Genomic DNA, 21,698 nt, shown 5'->3' with positions numbered 1-21,698 from the left:
CTTTCAGTCCAGCTTCAGTATCACCCTTGCAAGGACATCCATTCAAGTTCTTATTTTTATTCATTTGTAACTAATATACACAGTATCAAGTCTCCTTATGGCTTTTTCTTGCATTCTCTGTTTGGGTTGGCTCTGCCCATCCCTTCAACTTTAACTTTCTCTCCACAAAATGGGAATAATAAGGTTTTACCAAAGTATGATGTTGTGTGTATTTTGTCTGCAGTAAATGTGACATTCAAGGAAACTAGTAATGGGTCGGTGGGTAGAGGGAGTCGTTTGTTTAGGAGAGATGGTTGATTATAGGTGAGTTGAGATTGGAGGGAAAGAATACTGGGTTCAGAAAGCCTCAAGCAGACAATGGAGTGTCAGGCAAGAGTAAATAAAAATGAAGTGTGCATGAAGAATCTGTGTAGGAACCTATGACCTTGTAAGCTAAGGACACGTAATACAAAGGATAGTAAAAAACACATGATGTATGAGAGAACAATTAAAGATAAGTGTTGAAAGCTAAACAGTTAAGTTGGAATGGGCCCAGTGACAGAGGAAATGAATAGTGGTATGGTAAGAAACCCTAAAAATGTATAAAGTGATCTGAAACATCCACCTAGTTCAAGTGCTAATGGACGAGTAATTTAAATGGGCAAAGACGTTTTTGAAAAGAAACCTTTTGCACAGAAAGACAGTGCTGTGCCAAGAAGACATGGGCTAATAAGTAAGGAAGTAAGGGTAGTCTTACTTCCAGTCATAGGCTACCTTCCTTAGAGTTATTGATTATGGAGATCCAGAGGTTTCTCAGCAAAACTAGCATTGGCTGTTACTTGCATGTGTTAACATAACCACAGAATAAGACTCTATAACACACAATTTGAGAGTAGAACATAGAGAAATCATTCTTAAACTTACAAGAAAATTCTCTCCCTTAATGGAGACATGCCATAGGACTATAATGTATAATGTTAGATGCTGGAGGAGAAAAGACATCAGTGGTGTTAGCTAGCACTGGACCCTACTCACTACAATTCTCATTTGTCAGGGAAGTTATGACCACTTAGGTACAATAGTGGCAAGGCTATTTGTGAATGTAATCAACTGCTCTCTTGATAACATTTGAGGTCTACGTTATAGGAAGGAATTCATTAATACCTGGCATTGTAAACATGATCAAAATCCATGGATATGGAAGTTATGTGGCCCAGAGAAGAACTTATTATTGATGAGGTGGTGTTATGAAAATTCCTCTGAAATATTTATATTTACACACATAGACCTGTGCTGTTTTCAGCTTTGGTGAGAGAGACTTGTAACTTGTGAAGTCCTGAGGACAAGCAATTGTGAGTTCTTAGTCATTAGATGGGATTCCTACACCATCTCCCTCACTAAGGAAGAAAGAACATCACAGAAAAGGGGAGGGAAATAATGAGAGAGCAGGAGAATGTGGTGGCAAGCTGTGAATAGCCAGCTTCTGGCTATGGTATGAGCTCATGACATCTGTAGCTAATCCAATGGGACATCCTTAAGATCAAGGAGAGATGGAGAAGGGTTTCCAGTACCTTTCCTCTATCTACAGAGCTCTTTGTGTTGATGGCTGATGAAGGAAGGAGAATCATTTTTCTTTGAGGTATAGGAAAACCATTGTTAGGTTAAGCTTGTACCATTTGATGACCCCACACACATGTGCATATGGACAGAACTACATAGACCTAGCAAGTTATTTAAGTCATGAAGTTAGATATGACAAAGATATATATATAATGTATAAAGTAATGAAACCTAAAGAACCTATGGGGTTATCATCCCCTTCAGTTCCTTCAATCCTTCCCCTAACTCTTACATAGGGATATCTGACTCAGTCCAATGTTTGGCTGTGAGTATCTGCATCTGTTTCAGTTAGCTGCTGGTAGAGTCTCTCAGAGGACTGTGTCAACTAAACTGTACCCCTGGGAGCTCCCATAAACTAAGCCACCAATGAAAGGGCATACACAGTTTGGTTGGAGGATCCAGGCACATGTGAAACAGAGAACTTCCTTGTCTGGCCTTAGTAGGAGAGAATGTACTCAATTCTGTAGAGAATTGATGTCCCAGGGAAGAGGGATGCCTGGAGGTGGGGTTGGGGGAACAACCTCTCAGAGACGAAGGGGAGGGAGGATGGGGAAGAGCTCTGGGAGGAATGACCAGGATGGGGGCAACACTTGAGATATAAATTAATAAAATAATAATTTTTTTCTAAACCAAATGAAATAGACTCATATAACTATATACATTTTTATTTTTATAATTCTATGATGTTGTCAGTTTTCAGAAAAAGTAAGATTACCAACCATAACCACTCAGATCAGTGAGTGACAATATATGTGGACTATAAAACCAATAGCCTGCCTTCTAGGAATATTAATTTGTTTTACAAAAGAAAAAGCAAAAATCAAACAAAAGTTGGATTAAAAATGGTTACTATAGTATACTCCAAAGATGAAAACATGGAGCTTTCAAACTGTAAAGGAAAAAGTGTATCAGAGAAAGTTTCTGCAAATTAAATTCTGATGTGCCTGTATCCAGGGACAGGCACTGTAAAGCACTGTGCTGCCATTGCAACACAGTGAAAGTCACATCATACAAAAGACTATGTGTGAACTGTACAAAGAGAACGTATTTCTTTGAGAATATGTGAAGATTCCTAGCACACTTCAGATACTGAACCTAGGCATTAAATGGTTAGCATTAGCATGAATCGTATTTTCTTTTGATTCTGGTAGAATTGTTTTAAAGTTGGTTTAAATTATTATTTGTTTATAGGGTTTCATTAGGTTTGCTTTATTTAACATATTCATTTTATCTACCCTGTGTAAGAAGTCCTTTAGACAGTGGACATATGGAGGTTTTGTGATGATCTATCATATGCTTATTATTTAAACTCAAATTAGAGATTTTACATATCTACAAATATATATTCTTTAAAAAAACAGTATTAAGCCGGGCAGTGGTGGCTCACGCCTTTAATCCCAGCACTTGGGAGGCAGAGGCAGGCGGATCTCTGAGTTCGAGAGTTCGAGGCTAGCCTGGTCTACGGAGTAAGTTCCAGGACAGCCAGGGCTACACACAGAGAAACCCTGTCTCGAAACCCCCCCCCAAAAAAAAAAACAGTATTAAGAATGTAACAAAGTGAACTGTTTCAAATGCATTAAATGCAAACAAAGCTGAATCTGATTCTATTACTTTTGGTTTTCTAAAAATATTTGCCAACAAGTAAAGACATTCAGTTACATTTGTCTTTAATTAAATGAGAAATCCAGAGAGTCCATTATACCCCCAACCAGGAAAGAAAATATATAAGCAGCCAGAATAGCTGTAAAATATGACAGTTGTAATTGTGCCCCTCACTGAGAATAGAAAATTCCTGAGCAGGCTTTCACATGTATTTACAAAAGGTTTTGTAGACGGGTAACTGGAGAAGAAACAAAAAGCAGTTAACACAGATGAGCTAACCCAAATCACTCAGCTCGTGTTTGACATTTCTGTAATGAAGGCTGATTATCCTTGATTTGTATTATGATTATGATTGTAACGTTCATAATGTAGCTGTTCAAAATATTCCACAAAACATCGAGTCTCACAAAATACCCCCAAATTAGATTCTGTACCAGATTCATCTGTATGATGTCACTATATTCTCAGTAAACCGCAGTTCTAGTTTAAGCAAAACAAAAACTTTCTAATGGTTGTGTGTTTATGATGCATTTCTGCTATAAGAAAACACAACAGAACACTGTTATATAAATAGACCTTATTAATTTGTAATTAAAATTTAAAATTACCATTTCAAAACCTACATAAAAATTACAAATATTAATAACCTTAAGGGTGTTCTACCTGAAGAGAAAGCTGGTAGATATTGTTTGATGGTTCTCGATTGAAGGCCAGGTGTGTGGAACAAAGGTAACTGTTGTTAAGAAAATATTGGATGCTTCTCGGCCATTCGAGTTTCTTCCGTTGAAAATTCTTTGATAAGCTCTATACCCCATTTTTTAATAGGGTAATTTGGTTGTCTGGAGTCTAATTTCTTGAGTTCTTTGTATATATTGGATATTAGCCCTCTATCAGATGAAGGATTGGTAAAGATCTTTTCCCAATTTGTTGGTTGGGAGCAAATATGGAGACAAAGTGAGGGACAGAAACTGAAGGAGGGGCCATCTCAAGACCACCCCACCTGAGTATCTATCCCATGTGCAATCACCAAAGGTAGATGCTGATGTGGAAGACAGGAAGTGCTTGCTGATAAGAGCCTGATATGGATATCTCCTCAGAGGCCTTCAAGAGTCAGACATATTCAGAGGCAGATGCTCACAACTAGCCATTGAACTGATCATGGGGCTCTCAATAGAGGAGTTAGAGTGAAGACTGAAGGAGCTGAAAGGGTTTGTGGCACCATGAGGAGAGCAACAATACCAACCAACCACAGCTCCCAGGGTCTAAACTACCAGCCTGGGAGCACTTAGGGGGGGATCCAGGGCTTCAGCTGAATATGTAAAAGTGGAGGGCCCTGCTGGGCATAGGTGGAAGAAGAGAACCTTGACCTCATGAAGGCTGGATACCCCAGGGGGTGGGACTTTTGAGGGTGGGGAGGTGGGAGTGGGGGGGTGTAGATAGAGGTTACATCCACAGAGAAGGAGGAGGGGTGAGGGGATTGGGGGTTCCGAGTGGGTGGTGGGGGATGGGGTAAGGGGACAACATAGGAAATGTAAATAAATCATCCAATAAAAAAAAAGAAAAAAGAAAAAAAAAGAAAAAGAAAAGAAAAAGAAAAAGAAAAAAAAAAAAGAAAATATTGGAGTCTGTATTCCTTTAACAGTTATGTTCTTTCCCAGAAGTATCCTACAATAGAGGTGAGAGTTAGTGAGGATATAAATCATCCTTTTTAGATCACATGTCTATCTCATTCCTCTCACGGACTGCATGGGAAGGTAGGCTGGGCTGGGCAGGGAGCACTCCAGCTGAGATTCCTCCTATAATCCCTGCTCCTTTCTTTGCATTCTCAACTTTATTCCCAATTTCTACCACTTCCAATAACTAGCAAGTTATTTCTTATAATTGTTGCCCATAAAAAATGTTGATTTGTTGTTCACAAATAACAAGCAATACTTTACTAATTATCCATGGACAAACATCTTTATGGCATCTTCAACCTACTGACTTAGATCATGATCATTTTAATAAAAATTAAAATACTTTTGACTCAACAAAAATTATTACCTATGATGATACTGTCTGAAAATCAGACACTATGCAAAGATTAATACTAAAAATAATAAGCTAAGAATATGCAATATATTAAAACACAAATACAGGAAAAACACAGCGTATCATACACTGTGGTGCCAAATTATCCAAAGAATTGGATGACTGGGATAGTTCAGCAGTTAAAGGTGCTTGTTGTGTGATCTTTGTCAACCAAAGTTTGATCCCTATATCATACTTTGAAATGAGAAACCAGACTCCCAAATGTTGTTCCCTGACATCCGCACATGCCTTGTAGCTTGCACATGTGTGTACTCATGTCCATAATCAAAAATAATACTAATAATATTCTACATTTAAAAAATACTCAAAATGTTGGCTCTTATTAAATTCTTTGTTAAATAAACATAACAGTCTAACAACTGCTAAACATATTATGAAAGCACATTTTCCCTATTGTAATAAACATAAAAATAGTGTATATAATATATATGTATGTCCCTTAAAGCACAAAATAATGATCAGGTACAAAAAAAATATTTGAGCTAAACTTTTTAAGACCTTCACTGCAGACGACTTTCTTATTACTTAGCTCCCAATATATAAAGCTGAAAAGCCACGTAAGCCAAATCTCCAAATCTGTGGATATGAACTCGAGGAATCTAATGGATACTGAAATCAATAAATGCTAAACAGGACATAATATTGGTACTCAACCAATAAGCAAACTCCTTCCCACTTTAAAATTATTTGAGATGATGTAGGTTTCCTAATACAATGCAAACACCTTCAAAACAGTACTTAGGCTCTACTGTTTGGGAACGATAATAGAAGAAAGGAGAGTACACAAATAACACACAGAAAATGTGATTTCCATGGAGCCTATGCTAGCCAGGATGAAGGATGTCTGAAGTGTTAACAGCCGTGCAGGTCATGTTTAAAATAGTTCACCTTCATTCTTTATAGTACTTGGCACGTGTTAGACTCGAGTTTCGTTTTTGAAAATTTCAAGCGAGGAAACTGCTCTCTTATGCCTATCCTTGAGTACAGAGGTGACTGCTGGAACCTCAGAGGTCTCGGCTATGACGTCGCTGAAAAAATGAAGCAGCTCTAGCAAATTTTCTAGCACCGACTTTAAATAAGAAGCATTGTGTCGACAACCCCATGACATAACATCTGGTTGTAAATACATGTTCCCTAAGTGAAGGAACATGTTTTCTGGTGGTGAAATTTCTTGATTTTATCATTATTATTATTATTATTATTATTATTATTATTTACTTTTTAAAATTTGAATACTTTTCTTTATTTACATTTCAAACGTTATTCCCTTTCCAGGTTCCCCCCACCCAGAACCCTGGAAACACCCTATCCAATCCTCTCTCCCCCTGCTTCTATGAGGGTGCCCACCCACTCCAGCCTACCCGTCCTGGCATTTCCCACACTTGGGCAGCGAGCCTTCACACAACCAAGGGCCTCTCATCCCATTGATGTCCAACAAGGCCATCCTCTGCTCCATATGCAGCTGGAGCCATGGGTTCCTCCATGTGTACTCTTTGCTTGGTGGTTTAGTCCCTGGGAGCTCTGGGGGGTCTGGTTGATTGATATTGTTGTTGTTCCTATGGGGTTACAAACCCCTTCAGCTACTTCAGTCCTTTCGCTATCTCCTCCATTGGGGACCCTGTGCTCAGCACAATGGTTGGCTGCCAGCATCTGCCTCTGTATTTGTCAGGCTCTGTCAGAGCCTCTCTGGAGACAGCTATATCAGGCTCCTGTCAGCAAGCTCTTCCAGGCATCCACAGCAGTGTCTGGATTTGGTGACTGTATATGGTGGTGCTAAATTGGTCGGCGTGAACAGACAGTCTGATAGAAACGTAACGAATAACAAAAGGATGTAAACGGGGTCAGGATCTTTGAGATCGGATTGTTTTGATTTAAATCTCTGATCTAATACTAATAACTTCTCGTTTTCATTTCATTAATCTTTGCCCCATCTTCATAATTTATCTCCATGTACTGATTCAAGATTTAACTTGTTACTGATTCTCTAAAATATTGAGGTACTTCGTTCTTCACGTCAAATTATTTTTGCTCTTTCTTTCATTTTTAAAGATTATAATTACATCATTTCTCTCTTCCATTTCCTCTCCCCCTAAACCTTCAAATAAAACCCTCTTTGGTATGTTTCAATCTCATGGCCCATGTTTTCACTAATGGTTGCTGTGTAGGAGGGTGTAGGCATGATTCCTGAATACATAATTCAACCTGTTCAGTCTTTCTAATGCTACTTGTATGATCATTCCTGAAAACATTTATATAGATTTCCTTGATTCCTAAAATGATGAGAGCTATGCACTTCCCTCTTAAAATTACTTTGATAAAGCTCTAACAAGGTTTTATAAATAGAAATGATTTGCTTTTATTATAACATAAATGCCAAATTTCGAATCAATAATTTGCCAAGGAGGGAGACACTTAAACACTGAAATGAAGATGTATTTGGGTCAAACTGCCACAACCACTATTTTTATAACCTTACTCTTTCCAACTCACCCAATTGAGGACAGGCTTTGTCTGAAGGACTCTATCAGGGTGCTTATCTAACGATCTCTCTGCTGCTCTTTCTCAGCACAGTAGGTGACATGCAGCTCCTGTGTCTTTTAATGCTAAAATAGAGAGTGTGAAACCTTTTCTATCTGAAGAATGGATGAAAATCTAAGCACACTAACAAGTGCATGTTGTTCAAGAAAGATGTGAGACAAATGTAAGAAAAACATGAGGGCAACAATGAGCAATGTTCATTGACTGTGTTTATTTGAAATAGTGTCTTAACAATGTCCACCTACAGGCCGTCTGTCAGAATTGTCTCCTCTGTATTAACTTCCAGTGCCTTGTGGATTTTTAAAAGTCAATTAAAATGTTAGTAGATGAGAAATGGCCCCCATACTCTGGAGATTTTATTGGCATGATTGTGATATGTATATTTTTTGTTTTGCCATGAATGTAGAGGAAAATATTGTAATTCTTTAGCACAGAATGATTTATTCCTTCATTTACTCAGTAAGAGGATTTAAAATTGGCTAAATAATTCTGCACATTGCTATGGCAACTCCTAATATTCTATGTGACTATGTTGAACCAATCAATCAATTTACATATTTATCATCTTGTAATTTTGTTTGCTCCTGAATTTACTGGTTCACTGTCCAAATTGATTCACTACATGCATTTTAACAATTATTGCTCCTTTGTGTGGATTTTAAATGTAATTCAGAAGGGAAAATATAATTTTCATGCCTGAGTTTTCTTAATTTTCTCTATTTCCATATATTTTTTAATAAGCTCTGTTGCCCTATAAACTAGCTCTCTTAGTTCTCAGCATATGTTATGATACTAACAATTACAAGTTTAGGTTTAACTGCTGGAAGTATTCCTTATGCTTCTCACAGGGAAGCCTCAGAAACTATGTAACCACAAGTGGATGAAGCCAGTTTTAGAAACTCATAAGCAGAACAAAAATATAGATTCTATCCAGAACATATACAGAAACAATAAAACACTGTAACATAAGTGTAGACTCTAACAAGAAACACAAGCTTTTGTCATCGGGTCAACATTGTATCCATTTCCAATAATAATCTTTAATTTTAATTGGTTGATATTCAGCTTGTACTTGCATGGTTAATGGGACAGGAACAGTAGGTAGGTCTGCCACTAAAATCTTATATGCAATGTCTTATGCAAAAAGCTGATTTTTCCATGCTATTATTGCTTTATCTTGTGTGTATGTGTGTGTTCATGCATACCATGGCATATATGTAGAAATCAGAGGACATCTTTCAGAAGGCCTCTATCTCCTTTCATGCCTGAGTTTTTTCCGAGTGTCCCAGTGATAAAACCAGGTTCTTAGAATGAGCAACAAACCCTTTCCCTACTGAACCCTTCCATTTAACCAGGAGCTGATGTTTAGATCTTTATTATAGGTAACTTTAAGCAGGAAACTTATTGATATTCAGCATGCATCAATATGTATGCATTTGCCATTTTAATATTAAAACCAAGAATATTTGAATATTATATTAATCAACTCAAAATAGTAATAATCATAATAAATGCTACAATAAAAATATTTTTATAAATATCAATGTTTCCCAAAATAAGCTTTATAGAAAAAAGGACAAAGGGATTTTATCTCTTTAATATCAGAAATCTTTGTTTTGATATTAGAATGTGGCTAAGAATACAAACCAAATATATATATATATATATATATATATATATATATATATATATAATTTCCAACTGAAAATTATGTCCAAAAACTTTTAAGTGTACATTTTTGTCACATTGGACTCAATAAATATTTTTTAAATCTGAGACCTTATCATTAAACTATAGGTTATTTCTTAGAATTTCTTATTGCATTTGATTAATTTTGTTTTGTTTTAATTTGAACACTGAACAGATATGTATATATTGCATGATTTTTTTAACATTATACATTGTTAATTTAGAAAATATCAGTTCACAGAGTTGAGTATATCTTCTGAATTTTCAGACATTTTACATTGTTAATTTAGAAAATATCAGATCACAGAGTTGAGTATGTCTTCTGAATTTTCAGACATTTACAAACATATTAAGAAACATTAGCTTTGTAAAAACCACTGGCAATCTTCTCAGATTAATTCTTACAGATTGACAGTGAGATGTGTGTGTGTGTGTGTGTGTGTGTGTGTGTGTGTGTGTGTGTCTGTGTGTCTGTGTGTCTGTGTGCGTGCGTGCACACATACTGGAAATTTATATATTACATAACTAAAGTTATTAAGAAAATGCCTTCATAAGAGCAGGCTGTAGGCAAGGCTGTATGTAGAGCATTTTCTTAATGATTTATGGAGTAGGGTGAAGTCCATAGTGAGTACTGCCATCCCTAGGCTAATCGTCCTTTTTCTATTTTTTTTAAATGGCTGTGAAAGGTATGAGTAACCAGCCAGTAAGCAGCACCCCTCCATGGCATGTGCATCACTCCTGCCTCCAGGTTCCTGCCCTATTTGAGTTCCTATCTTAATTTCCTTCTACGATGAACAGTGAGAGAGAAGTGGTTGACAAATAAACCCTTTCCTCCAAGATGCTTTGTTCGTGGTTTTTTATCACAACAATAGCAATAGTAAGAGATACACACAATTTATATACATATATATGTATGTATATAAAACATTGTATATTAAATATTATATTATATACACATATATGTAATACATGTTATATTATAATATTTAATAAATACTGAATATATGGGCATGTATAAAATATATTTCACAACTCTAATTTCTCCTAGAAAGGTTAGGATATACCATTTTCTCAAATGTTATGTTTTGTGTTTTGTTTCCTCAGCAAATGAAATCTTGCTCAACTCTTTTTGGGAAAATTCACAACGAAGAGTTACGTATAACAAAATGTCATGGCCTTTTAGTCATTTTCTTTTTTTTCAAGAAAGAAAAGTGGAAAGAAGAGTAGTTTGATATCTGCTCAGAACTAAATGAGCTCAGAATTGCATTTTCAGCAGGTAGGGTCGTGTTTCCATGAGGAGCAAAGGGCCCAATGTGCATGCAGTGCAGCAGGTAGACTGTCAAGTAGAGTAGAATTTGATAGACAAGTTCTACTATCCTCTCATGTACATATGGACAACCTAATTGCTATCCAGGAGTTATTGATAACAGCAAATAGATGTACATTAAATTGGGAGGTAGACTCAGGCTAAGACAATGGGTGGAGTTTAGCTGATATTATCAGAACGTACAAATACATAAGAATCTCACACCACAAATACAAAAGTAAAATAGTTAAAACTGCAAAATTAGATGTGAATCGTAATAATGCCTATTTTTCCAAACTTAAAATAATAAAGCCACTTTAGTCACCACACATATTAGCATATTTGTTGAGAAAATGAAAACTTTAGTTGTGGGGAGATGGGTTATGTTTTAGTCAGCCTGAGTTTTCATTCAGATAGTAAACCAAATATACGGAGAGTTAAGAATGCTTATATTTAGGAATTAATTAAATTAAAATAATTAGGGTGCTACCAAGTAACTTTTGTGTGACTTAATCTTAGCTTTGAAAGGATGTCAGAAATATCAATGACTAAAGAACTAGCCAGAAGACTGCTAGAAAAGAACTTGGTGTGTTGGCGCACTTTGTGTTTCTTCTGAGGTTCTTCTCTTTTCTTTCCCTTTACACTGTCCTGTCCTTGCTCCCACTGCCTGCAGTGAGTGCTTGCATCATCAGCTCACAGGCAGCTCCCATCTGTGTGCGCTTTACCACTATTGCTATGGAATTCATTCATTTCCTCTTCCATTATGTTTTGTGACCTGCTTATTTTGGTTAGTCTTCCTATGTTTCACTTATATCTGAGTACTCAAAGTAGTATTAATATTGTCTTAATTATTAAGGTAAATATCATTTCTTATGGAAACTTCTTTCTCAAAAACTGCATTTTTCTACCTATATAAATATTTCTGTATTTTTCCATTAAGAATTCCTGGGTTCTTTTTTTCTCTCCAGCACTTCAAAATGCAAGTCTATCTCTGCTATAAATCTACCTTTCCAAACTCTAACGCGGATCTTTATTGTGCAATTCAATAATATTTATGAGAACAAATTGTTACACACAAGCTGATATACATAAAGGGATTGATGATGGTATATGTCAATATAAAATATGCCTGTCCTCCTATAGCATAAAGCAGAGAATATATAGACATGGAGCACAATTGCATACAAAAAAAGACATTAGGACCTACCAATAGAGTATATAGACATTATATTAGCTTACATTTTATGACATGTCTGTGACAAGACAGATGATAATACATGAAATGAATTTGTACAACTACATAAAAATAATTTGTTGTAGTGATGAACCTACCCATTTGCTTGCCTTTTGTAGAACGTAAATTCAAATCTAAACTGTGTAGCACACAACAGATATGCCACTCAACAATTAGTGTCTGATGGGATGATTCTCCAGAAGAAAGCATACCAACTATCAATCAGGGTGACGACCACTTTGAATCCATGGGGAAGTGTTATTAGAAGCAAAGTTTCATGTTCTTTAATAAGTTCCACATGGTTTTATACATAATGTACAGCTTTTGAGGATACTGTATAATGTATGCATGGAACATCTATAGCTACAGTAAGGGGGCATATATGTGTGTGCGTAGAACCACTGTAACCACCAGTGATAATACATGGGTTGCTATATATAAAACCATTGTAATAACAGTGAGGGTGTCTATGTGTTTCAGCAAAAAAAAAACACTGTAACTGCAGCAATTACATGTGCTGTATGGGCATACGTGTGTGTGTGTGTGTGTGTGTGTGTGTGTGTGTGTGTGTACAACTACTGAATCTATGCAGCAGTGTTGGGAGCCAACTCTGAGAAGAAAGCTGCTATCATCTTTGCAGCCATCTTGAGCCAGATACCCTGACAAGATACTTGTTTTCAACAGCCTACAACAGCTGAGCACACTCTGATAATTATCTTGATATACCCATGATTTCCTTTCAATCAAGGCCAGGCAGTGGTGTCACAGGTCTTTAATCCCAGCACTTGAGAGACCCAAGGGGAGACTCAAGGTGAGACTGGAGGTGAGACCCAAGGCGAGACTCAAGGTGAGACTGGAGGTGAGACTCAAGGCAAGACTCAAGGTGAGACTCAAGGCGAGACAGGAGGAGAGATATAAAAGGAGAGACTTGAGGAGAGACCAGAGCAGACTCCGTCTCCCGGGCAGACTCCGTCTCCGGGGCAGACTCTGTCTCGTCTTCAGAGCAGACTGTGTCCGTCTCCATTCTTCGAGTCTCTGTCCCCACTCTCTCTCTTGCTAGGCCCTGACCCTCGGACCGGAGCAGCAGAACGGGCCGTTGCAGAGCAGATTCCTTGAAAATGCTAAAAAGTCAAAGAAAAAGTACGATATCTAAGTTGTATCAGGTGAGCAGTGGGGATAGAAAATCTGAGATCTATATCTCAGTAACTTGAAGTCCTCTATAATGCAGAACACAGCATATGTGAAGATCAGAGTACTGGAGAAGTAAGCAGGTTGGTTGTGAGCTAGAAAGAGGAGTATGTCGAAATGCAGGGGCACCATCTTGCCCCAGCAAACACTTTGCATTTGCTAGCAGTGCTTTGAACTCTCCAGCCTTCATTTGTTCTTCACTTGGTTTACACGTTAAGGGGTGTTCCACATACATAGACACAGAATTCATCCCACCAAACCTAAATGGAATGTATTTAATAAAAGGCATTAAGATTTCACAAGGTATCCCAGTAATGGGAGAGAAATCTTGGTTCAACTCCCCAAAGACACCCGGCAATCATAGCATAGTGCTCTAGCTGCACACAGGCTCTATCATGACATAAAACTCCAAATGCTCTTTCTGGCAGCTGCAAAGACGTGATCACCTTATATTTAGTTTAGAAAATAGAATAAGACTGTTTCCAGATTATCTATTTATTCAGGTAGCTTTGTTTAACTCACAGACTACATTGTATGTGTGTAATTGATAAGAATTAAGCTACATGCTTCCTCTTCACATAGTTGAGAAGGTGACAAGTGCAGTACTTTAGTTACCTGGAGGGGAATGACAACATGGTGTTCATAAAATGTGAGAAAGGAGAACATCAAAAAGACTCCATGAAAGCATCCTGAGTTAGCCTTTTCTTTTCTTTTTTTTTTAATAATTTAGTTTTTCTCAAATCGTAATTCATTCACACAGGGGTTATAAACACAGAAAGGCAGGATGTGGGGAAGGGAATGACACTGGAGTGTGGGTGTTCAGGGGGAATACAGATATCTTCAGAACTGGGTATCGGGTGGGTGAAGGTTCAGGGGACAAGTCACTAAGACTCTGCCTATGATTCACTTGTCCTTATCTAAGTTGGTATTGTCTGCCAAGGCTACCTATTTACAAGGTCTATGACTACTCAGGCTGGTAAATTTCCACAAAAGCTGCCTGTTTACAATAGCTTATGACCATCTGTTTCAATGTTTTTTCACAGAGACCCAAGACTTGGTGTTAGTATGCATGTATGACAGGCCTATTGCTGATTTTAGGCCTATGGCTGATTTTAGGCCTTCAGTGTGTAAGATGCCCCTGACATCTCCTCCCTTCTCTAAGTATAGAAGGGGCGGGGATAGCCTTTTCAATCATAAATATTTTGTTTAGAAAGTTGTTTGGTGTTGTTAAGCTGTAAGTTGGGCATAATTATATTCCGTGATTACCTAAACAGTATCACATATAAAACACTCTCAGTAATAAGAACTTTGTGATGGCAAAGATACGAATAAGCAGAAGGAAGAGGCTCACAGGTACCCTGGAAGTCTCTACATACTGCCTACTCATGTTTGCACAAGAAAATTAGTGGCCAGTTGCTTCAGAGTCCTGGTATGGGTAGTCATGTTTCATGTGTGCTCATTCAGTCAAGATGCCTGAGGAAACCCAGACCCAAGACCAACCAATGGAGGAGGAGGAGGTCGAGACCTTTGCCTTTCAGGCAGAAATTGCCCAGTTAATGTCCTTGATCATCAATACTTTTTACTCGAAAAAAGATCATTCTGAGCGAGCTCATTTCCAATTCATCGGATGCTCTGGATAAAATCAGATACGAGAGCTTGACGGACCCTAGTAAACTCGACTTGGGGAAGGAGCTGCACATTAATCTCATTCCCAACAAACAGGATCGAACCTTCACTATTGTGGATACTGGAATTGGAATGACCAAGGATAACTTGATCAATAACCTTGGCACTATTGCCAAGTCAAGCACCAAAGCCTTCATGGAGGCTTTGCAGGCTGGTGCAGATATCTCTATGATTGGCCAGTTTGGTGTTTGTTTTTACTCTGCGTATTTGGTTGCTGAGAAAGTGACTGTCATCATGAAGCATAGTGATGATGAGCAGTATGCCTGGGAGTCCTCAGCTGGGGGATCCTTCACAGTGAGGACTGACACAGGAGAGCCAATGGGCCATGGGACAAAGGTGATCTTGCATCTGAAAGAAGACCAAACTGGGTATTTGGAGGAAAGGAGAATAAAGGAGATTGTGAAGAAGCATTCTCAGTTTATTGGCTATCCCATTACTCTGTTTGTAGAGAAGGAACGTGATAAGGAAGTCAGTGGTGATGAGGCTGAAGAAAAGGAAGAGAAGGAGGAAGAGAAAGAAGAAGAAGAAAAGGAGTCTGATGACAAGCCTGAAATAGAAGATGTTGGTTCTGATGAAAAAGAGGAAGAGAGGAAGGATGTTGACAAGAAGAAAAAGAAGAAGATAAAGGAAAAGTACATTGATCAAGAAGAACTCAACAAAACAAAGCCGATTTGGACCAGGAATCCTGATGACATTACTAATGAAGAATATGGAGAGTTGTACAAGAGCTTAACCAATGATTGGGAAGAACATTGGCAGTAAAGCATTTTTCTGTTGAAGGACAATTAGAATTCCGGGCCCTTCTTTTTGTCCCAAGATGCGCTCCTTTTTATCTGTTTGAAAACAGAAAGAAAAAGAACAACATCAAGTTGTATGTTCGCAGAGTTTTTATCATGGATAACGGTGAGGATTTAATCCCCGAGTATCTGAATTTCAATAGAGGCGTGGTGGATCCTGAGGATCTCCCTCTAAATATTTCCCGTGAAATGCTGCAACAAAGCAAAATTCTGAAAGTTATTAGAAAGAATTTGGTCAAGAAATGCTTAGAACTATTTACTGAACTGTCAGAAGATAAAGAGAACTACAAAAAGTTTTATGAGCAGTTCTAAAAAACATAAAGCTTGGAATTCATGAAGACTCTCAAAATCGGAAGAAGCTTTCAGAGCTGTTGGGGTACTACACATCTGCTTCTGGGTATGAGATGGTGTCTCTGAAGGACTACTGCACTAGAATGAAGGAAAACCAGAAGCACGTCTATTTTATCATAGGTGAGACCAAGGACCAGGTTGCCAACTCAGCCTTTGTGGAACGTCTCGGAAAGCATGGCTTAGAAGTAATCTATATGATTGAGCCCATTGATGAGTATTGTGTGCAACAGCTGAAGGAATTTGAGGGCAAGACCTTGGTGTCTGTTACTAAAGAGGGACTGAAACTTCCAGAAGATGAAGAAGAAAAGAAGTAACAGGAAGAGAAAAAGACAAAATTTGAGAACCTCTGCAAAATTATGAATGATATTTTGGAGAAAAAGGTTGAAAAGGTGGTTGTGTCAAACCGACTGGTGACATCCCCACGCTGTATTGTCACAAGCACGTATGGGTGGACAGCAAACATGGAGAGGATCATGAAAGCCCAAGCCCTCAGAGACAACTCAACAGTGGGTTACATGGCAGCAAAAAAACACCTGGAGATAAACCCTGATCATTCCATTATTGAAACCTTAAGGCAAAAGGCAGAGGCTGACCAGAATGACAAGTCTGTGAAAGATCTGGTCATCTTGCTGTATGAAACCGCACTCCTGTCTTCTGGCTTCAGTCTGGAAGATCCTCAGACCCATGCTGACAGGATCTACAGGATGATCAAGCTTCGTCTAGGTATTGAAGAGGATGATCCTACTGTGGATGAGACCAGTGCTGCTGTAACTGAAGAAATGCCACCCCTGGAAGGAGATGACGACACATCACGCATGGAAGAAGTAGACTAAGCTTCACCAGAACTATGTGTTTGATGCTTACCTTCATTCCTTCTGATAATATATTTTCCATGATTTCTGTTTATTTTTGTTAACATTTAAAACATCTGTGTGGCATGAAAACTAAGGGGAAGATAAAATGTCTACGTGTGATACTGTGATACTATAGGTCTGACTCAAGAGGCTGGTAGAACATTTGATGTAAGATGTAACTTGCTGTTAATGTTACCTCTGTGGTCTGAAGTGTTTAGCTGTTGAGCTGGATTCCTTAGTTGACCAAATTAAACGGCTTAAGCTACATCTTAAAACTTTCATTCCCTGTAGTTAATTCTAAATGTGCTAGTCTTTGAAGTAAACACAAGTTAAAACAACTTGACAGGAACTCCCCAAGTGGCTTGTTTTCCAAGTACCAAGAACAAAACCTTAAGTTTCCCTAGGTCTTGTAACTCTCAGCACGGCTTGTGAATGGAAATAATAGTGCCAGTCACATTCTGCTTTAAAAAGTAAATACAGATGTGATAAAAAGAAAAAAAAATTAGCTTTTACACTTTCTGTTCAAAACAAGTGCAGAGTTACATCATAATTTCCACACTATAAAATATTTCAAGTGGAAATATGTAGAACTGCCCAATTTTGTTCTCAAAGACAGAATTATTGGATTTTTGGAAGTATGATAAAATTATTATACTAGCTTGAAGAAAGATTAACTTCAAATTCATAGCCAGATCCTCATTTAAAATAGAGGTTTGAGGCTCAGAGTTAGGCCAGCCACTAAAGGGACAAGGCTCAAAATTTCTAAATCCAAAGATCTGAAAGCAGAACTTTACAAATATTTAGCAAATAGCTCAGGCAAGTGCACATATTTTTTAGGCTACACTCATGTGATCTCCTTAAGTCTGGCTCATTAAGCTACTGTGCAGCATCTCATACACCAAGATAAAGTTGGAGAAACACTTCTGTGAAAATGGGTCTTTACACAAGATAGAGAAACCCTGTAATTTTCAGCAAGATGACTAGATAAAGGATTACCTATAATTTCATTTAATTGTATGTTTTTATTTCATTTTCTTCACCTAGCTCCTTTTACTTCCCTTGTCTAGAAAGGAACATCTTATGCTATCTTCAAAGCAAAATGTTCAGGTATATTTATACCGCTAACTATTTTCAATTTGTATCTAAAATTGCAGCACTTTCAACAGAGAAGTTAAGATCCATTCTACATTTTTTTTTTTTTGCCTTGGTACAAGTACAGAGAAAAGTTCTTTTCAAACACTAAGCATAAAATATTAATCATGTGCTGTGTACATAAGTGAAAGTAATAAAAAAATCTACATAAAAATTACGAGTAGGCCAATGGCAAAGTGCACATATATCTTGAAAATGATATTTTGTGATAACAGATTTAACCTGTTAAAATGTCATGGTGTCACAAAGGAGAGGGCTTTCTTTTATTTTTCATCCTAAATAGTATCCCTTTCTGTGTAATACAATATATTCTTAGTTATTTTATAAATCTTTTAATGGAGTTTAAGTTTCCCTTTATTTTGTATTTGTGAATAATCAGTGTTACAGGGAACAGGAAAAAGCAGGCAATTCTTTAAATTCTTGATTTTAATTCTTCAGGCTACATATTTGAGAGTGGAATTGTCTTGTCATATTCCATATCATGTTTTCTGAAGAACTTTCATAATGTACCCCGAAGCGACATTGTTGCCTTTGTACATTATTAACTAGCAATGTACTAAAGATCCACTTTCTCCTTATCAAGCTTCTTGTCCTTTGATTTTTATAAATAAATAAATAAACCACACTAGTCCTATAAACTCGAACACAATATCATTCTACTAATAAAAGAGATCTGAAATACTATCTCTTTAAGAGGCCTATAAAGGCTGGAGGAAAATCAAGAGTGTTTTCTCAGAATGTATGAGTGTCAGCGTATGAGATGAAAAATCTGGTAATCTTCTATAATGCACAGTGCCTGCAGGTAACACCTCAAAGTTGTCCCCTTGCTGAGATAGTTGATATCACATTAAGGATTCTCACCATATTCACACAAAACTGAACAAGAGGAAAGTATTGATGCTGATACATTTACAACTATCATCTTATCTATGTTGAAGGAATCACATTTGTTTCCATATACTCAAATTTGTATTGATAAGTCAATCAGTGTCCACATATACTGAGAGAGAATTTTCTGAAACAAATATATTCAATATAGCTTCAAAAATATTTAGAATGAACCTTAAAAGGGATTATTAAAACTTTATAACACTAAAGACAGACATTGAAGAAGGTACTAGAAGATAGGAAGACCTCCCAGACACATGGAATATAAGAATTAATCTTGTAATAATGCCTATTCTACTAAATGCAATCAGCAGATTCACTGTAATTCCAATAAAAAATTTTGTGATGAGGGTAGAGAGAAGTAGGCAGTTCAGAACACTGAATGTTCTTACACAGCACCTGAGTTTAGTCCCCAGAGCTTACATGGTAGTTGAACACCATGTATGTCCTATAACTTGAATTTCACGGGTTCTGTTCATCTCTTCCTCGCTCTGGTGGTATAGGGTGTACACGTGAGGCACCTATCAACATGCAGGGAAACATTCACACATGTAAATAAGAACATATAAATCTTTTAGACGTTCATATGACATTCTTCTTCAGTAGAGAGGAAAACAATCTTAAAATTCCTATGAAAGCACAGAAGATTTTGAGTAGCTGATTAATGATAAACAAAAAGGATGGTGCTGAAATTAGCATCATGTATGGTTTCATGTTATGACAAAAAGGAACAGAAATACAAACAGCATGGTACTTGTACAAAAACAAAAGTGTTGATCAGTGGAATACAGTAGAAGCACACACTACAGTCCCCTGATACTTTACACAAATATTATCTTAGAGTTTTACTGCTGTGCACAGACTCCACGACCAAAGCAACTCTTACAAGGACATTTAATTGGGGCTGGCTTACAGGTTCACAGGTTCACTCCATTATCATCAAGGCAGGAGCATGACAGCATTCAGTCAGCCATGGTGCAGGAGGAGCTCAGAGTGCTACATCGTCTGAAGGCTGCTAGTGGAAGATTGACTTCTAGGTGACTAAGATGAGGGTACCAAAGCTCAAACCCACAGTGACACACTTACTTCAACAAGGCCATACCTCCTAATAGTGCCAATCCCCTGGGTCGAGCATATACAAACCATCACATTCCACTGCCTGGCTCTATAGGCTTGTTCAAACATGAGTCTATGGTGGTCATAACTACCCATAGCATAATAAAAAGAACATTTAGTCCAACTTTCAAAGCCCTCATAATTTATAGCTCTCTCAACAGTCTTAAGTCTCAACAAAGTTCCAGGCCTCTTCTGAGATTCATCCAATAACTTAACTGTAATCCCCAAAGCAAGACAGGAAACAAACTGGGCAAACTTCAGACTCTGCATCTCCATGTTTGATGTCAAAGAAGTCTTCAGATCTCCAACTCCTTTTAATTTCTTTCTCCTGGGCTGGTCCCACTCCCTTGTTAACACCTTTCCTCAGCAGATAGCCCAGAGCTCTGGCATCTCAAACATCTTGGGGTTTCCAAGGCAACTTCAATGTTACAGCTTTTTGTTTCAGTGTCTGGGACGCATACATGATCTGTAGCAGTCTAATCTCAGGTTGATCCACTCCACTCCTGCTTCTTGGTGACCATCCTGTGGTACTGGCATCTCCAAAACACTGGAGTCTTCTGCTGTAACTAGGCTTCTCCAATAGCATCTCCTAGGCTCTCTTCATGGTTCCAAGCCTCAACTACTTTGTGTGATGCCTTCAATCCTGGGCCATCAACTGCAACTGAGGCTACACCTTCACCAATTGCCTTCCATGGCTTCTCACAATCCAAAGCTTCAGATGTTCTTCATGCCCCTTTATGCAGTCAAAATCAAAACCAGTATCACCTGGGAAACTCTTACACATTACAAAGTACCGCTGCAAGATGAAGTACAACCTTGACTATCTCTGGAACACAGATTCTTTGTGCTCTCAGAAAATACTTCCCAGATTTCACCTCAGTGATGCTCATTTCTTTAATCACTGGTAATTTCTTAGCTCTAGCTACCCAGCATCAGTTGTCTCAGCAGTCTCCTTCCCTTTCCTGTAAAGCCAGAGACACATGGCCAAAGCTCTGAAGTTCAGCTGCTTGCTGGAGGTGGAACTTGGCCCCGTTATTCTATTATGAGCTTTCTGTTTTCCAACTCCTTCACTGCCTAAGGTCCATTGTCTTGGAACTTCCTCTGTAGACAGACCTTGAACTCAGAGATCTCCATGGCTGTCTCCTGGATGCTGGGATTAAAGGCATGTACCACCATGACTGAATTTAAGCTTTTCTTCACTTAGAACCTTCTCCGTTCTATGTATGTGCATGGTTGTGTATATGCATAAGTTTCTATGTGTGATGTGAGAATGTGTATTGTGTGTATGATGTTTCTGTTTGCGTGTGGTGTGTATATGTTTGTTTATATGTGTGGTATGTTTGTGTAGGATATGTGTGTCTTAATCATGGTTTGTATTTCTATATAAAACGTCATGGCCAAGAAACAAGTTAGAAAGAAAAGGGTTTATTCAGCTTACACTTCCACATTGCTGTTTATCACCAAAGGAAGTCAAGACAGGAAGTCACACAGGGCAGGAACTTGGAGTCAGGAGCTGATGAGGAGACCATGGAGAGGTGCTACTTACTGGCTTGTTTTCCCTGGCTTATTATCTTGCTTTCTTATAGAACCCAGGACTACCTGCTCAG

At 37.9% G+C, this 21,698-nt stretch overlaps 1 pseudogene; it reads left to right on the top strand.

The window, feature by feature from the left end:
• The first annotated feature begins 14,710 nt into the window (after positions 1-14,710).
• On the top strand, positions 14,711-16,985 carry LOC114621412 (annotated as a pseudogene).
• The last annotated feature ends 4,713 nt before the right edge of the window (positions 16,986-21,698 follow it).

This window comes from Grammomys surdaster, unplaced genomic scaffold, assembly GCF_004785775.1.
Source record: "Grammomys surdaster isolate TR1022 unplaced genomic scaffold, NIH_TR_1.0 174, whole genome shotgun sequence".
In the NCBI taxonomy this organism is placed as follows: Eukaryota; Metazoa; Chordata; class Mammalia; order Rodentia; family Muridae; genus Grammomys; species Grammomys surdaster.
This window is presented reverse-complemented; position numbering and strand designations above follow the sequence as displayed.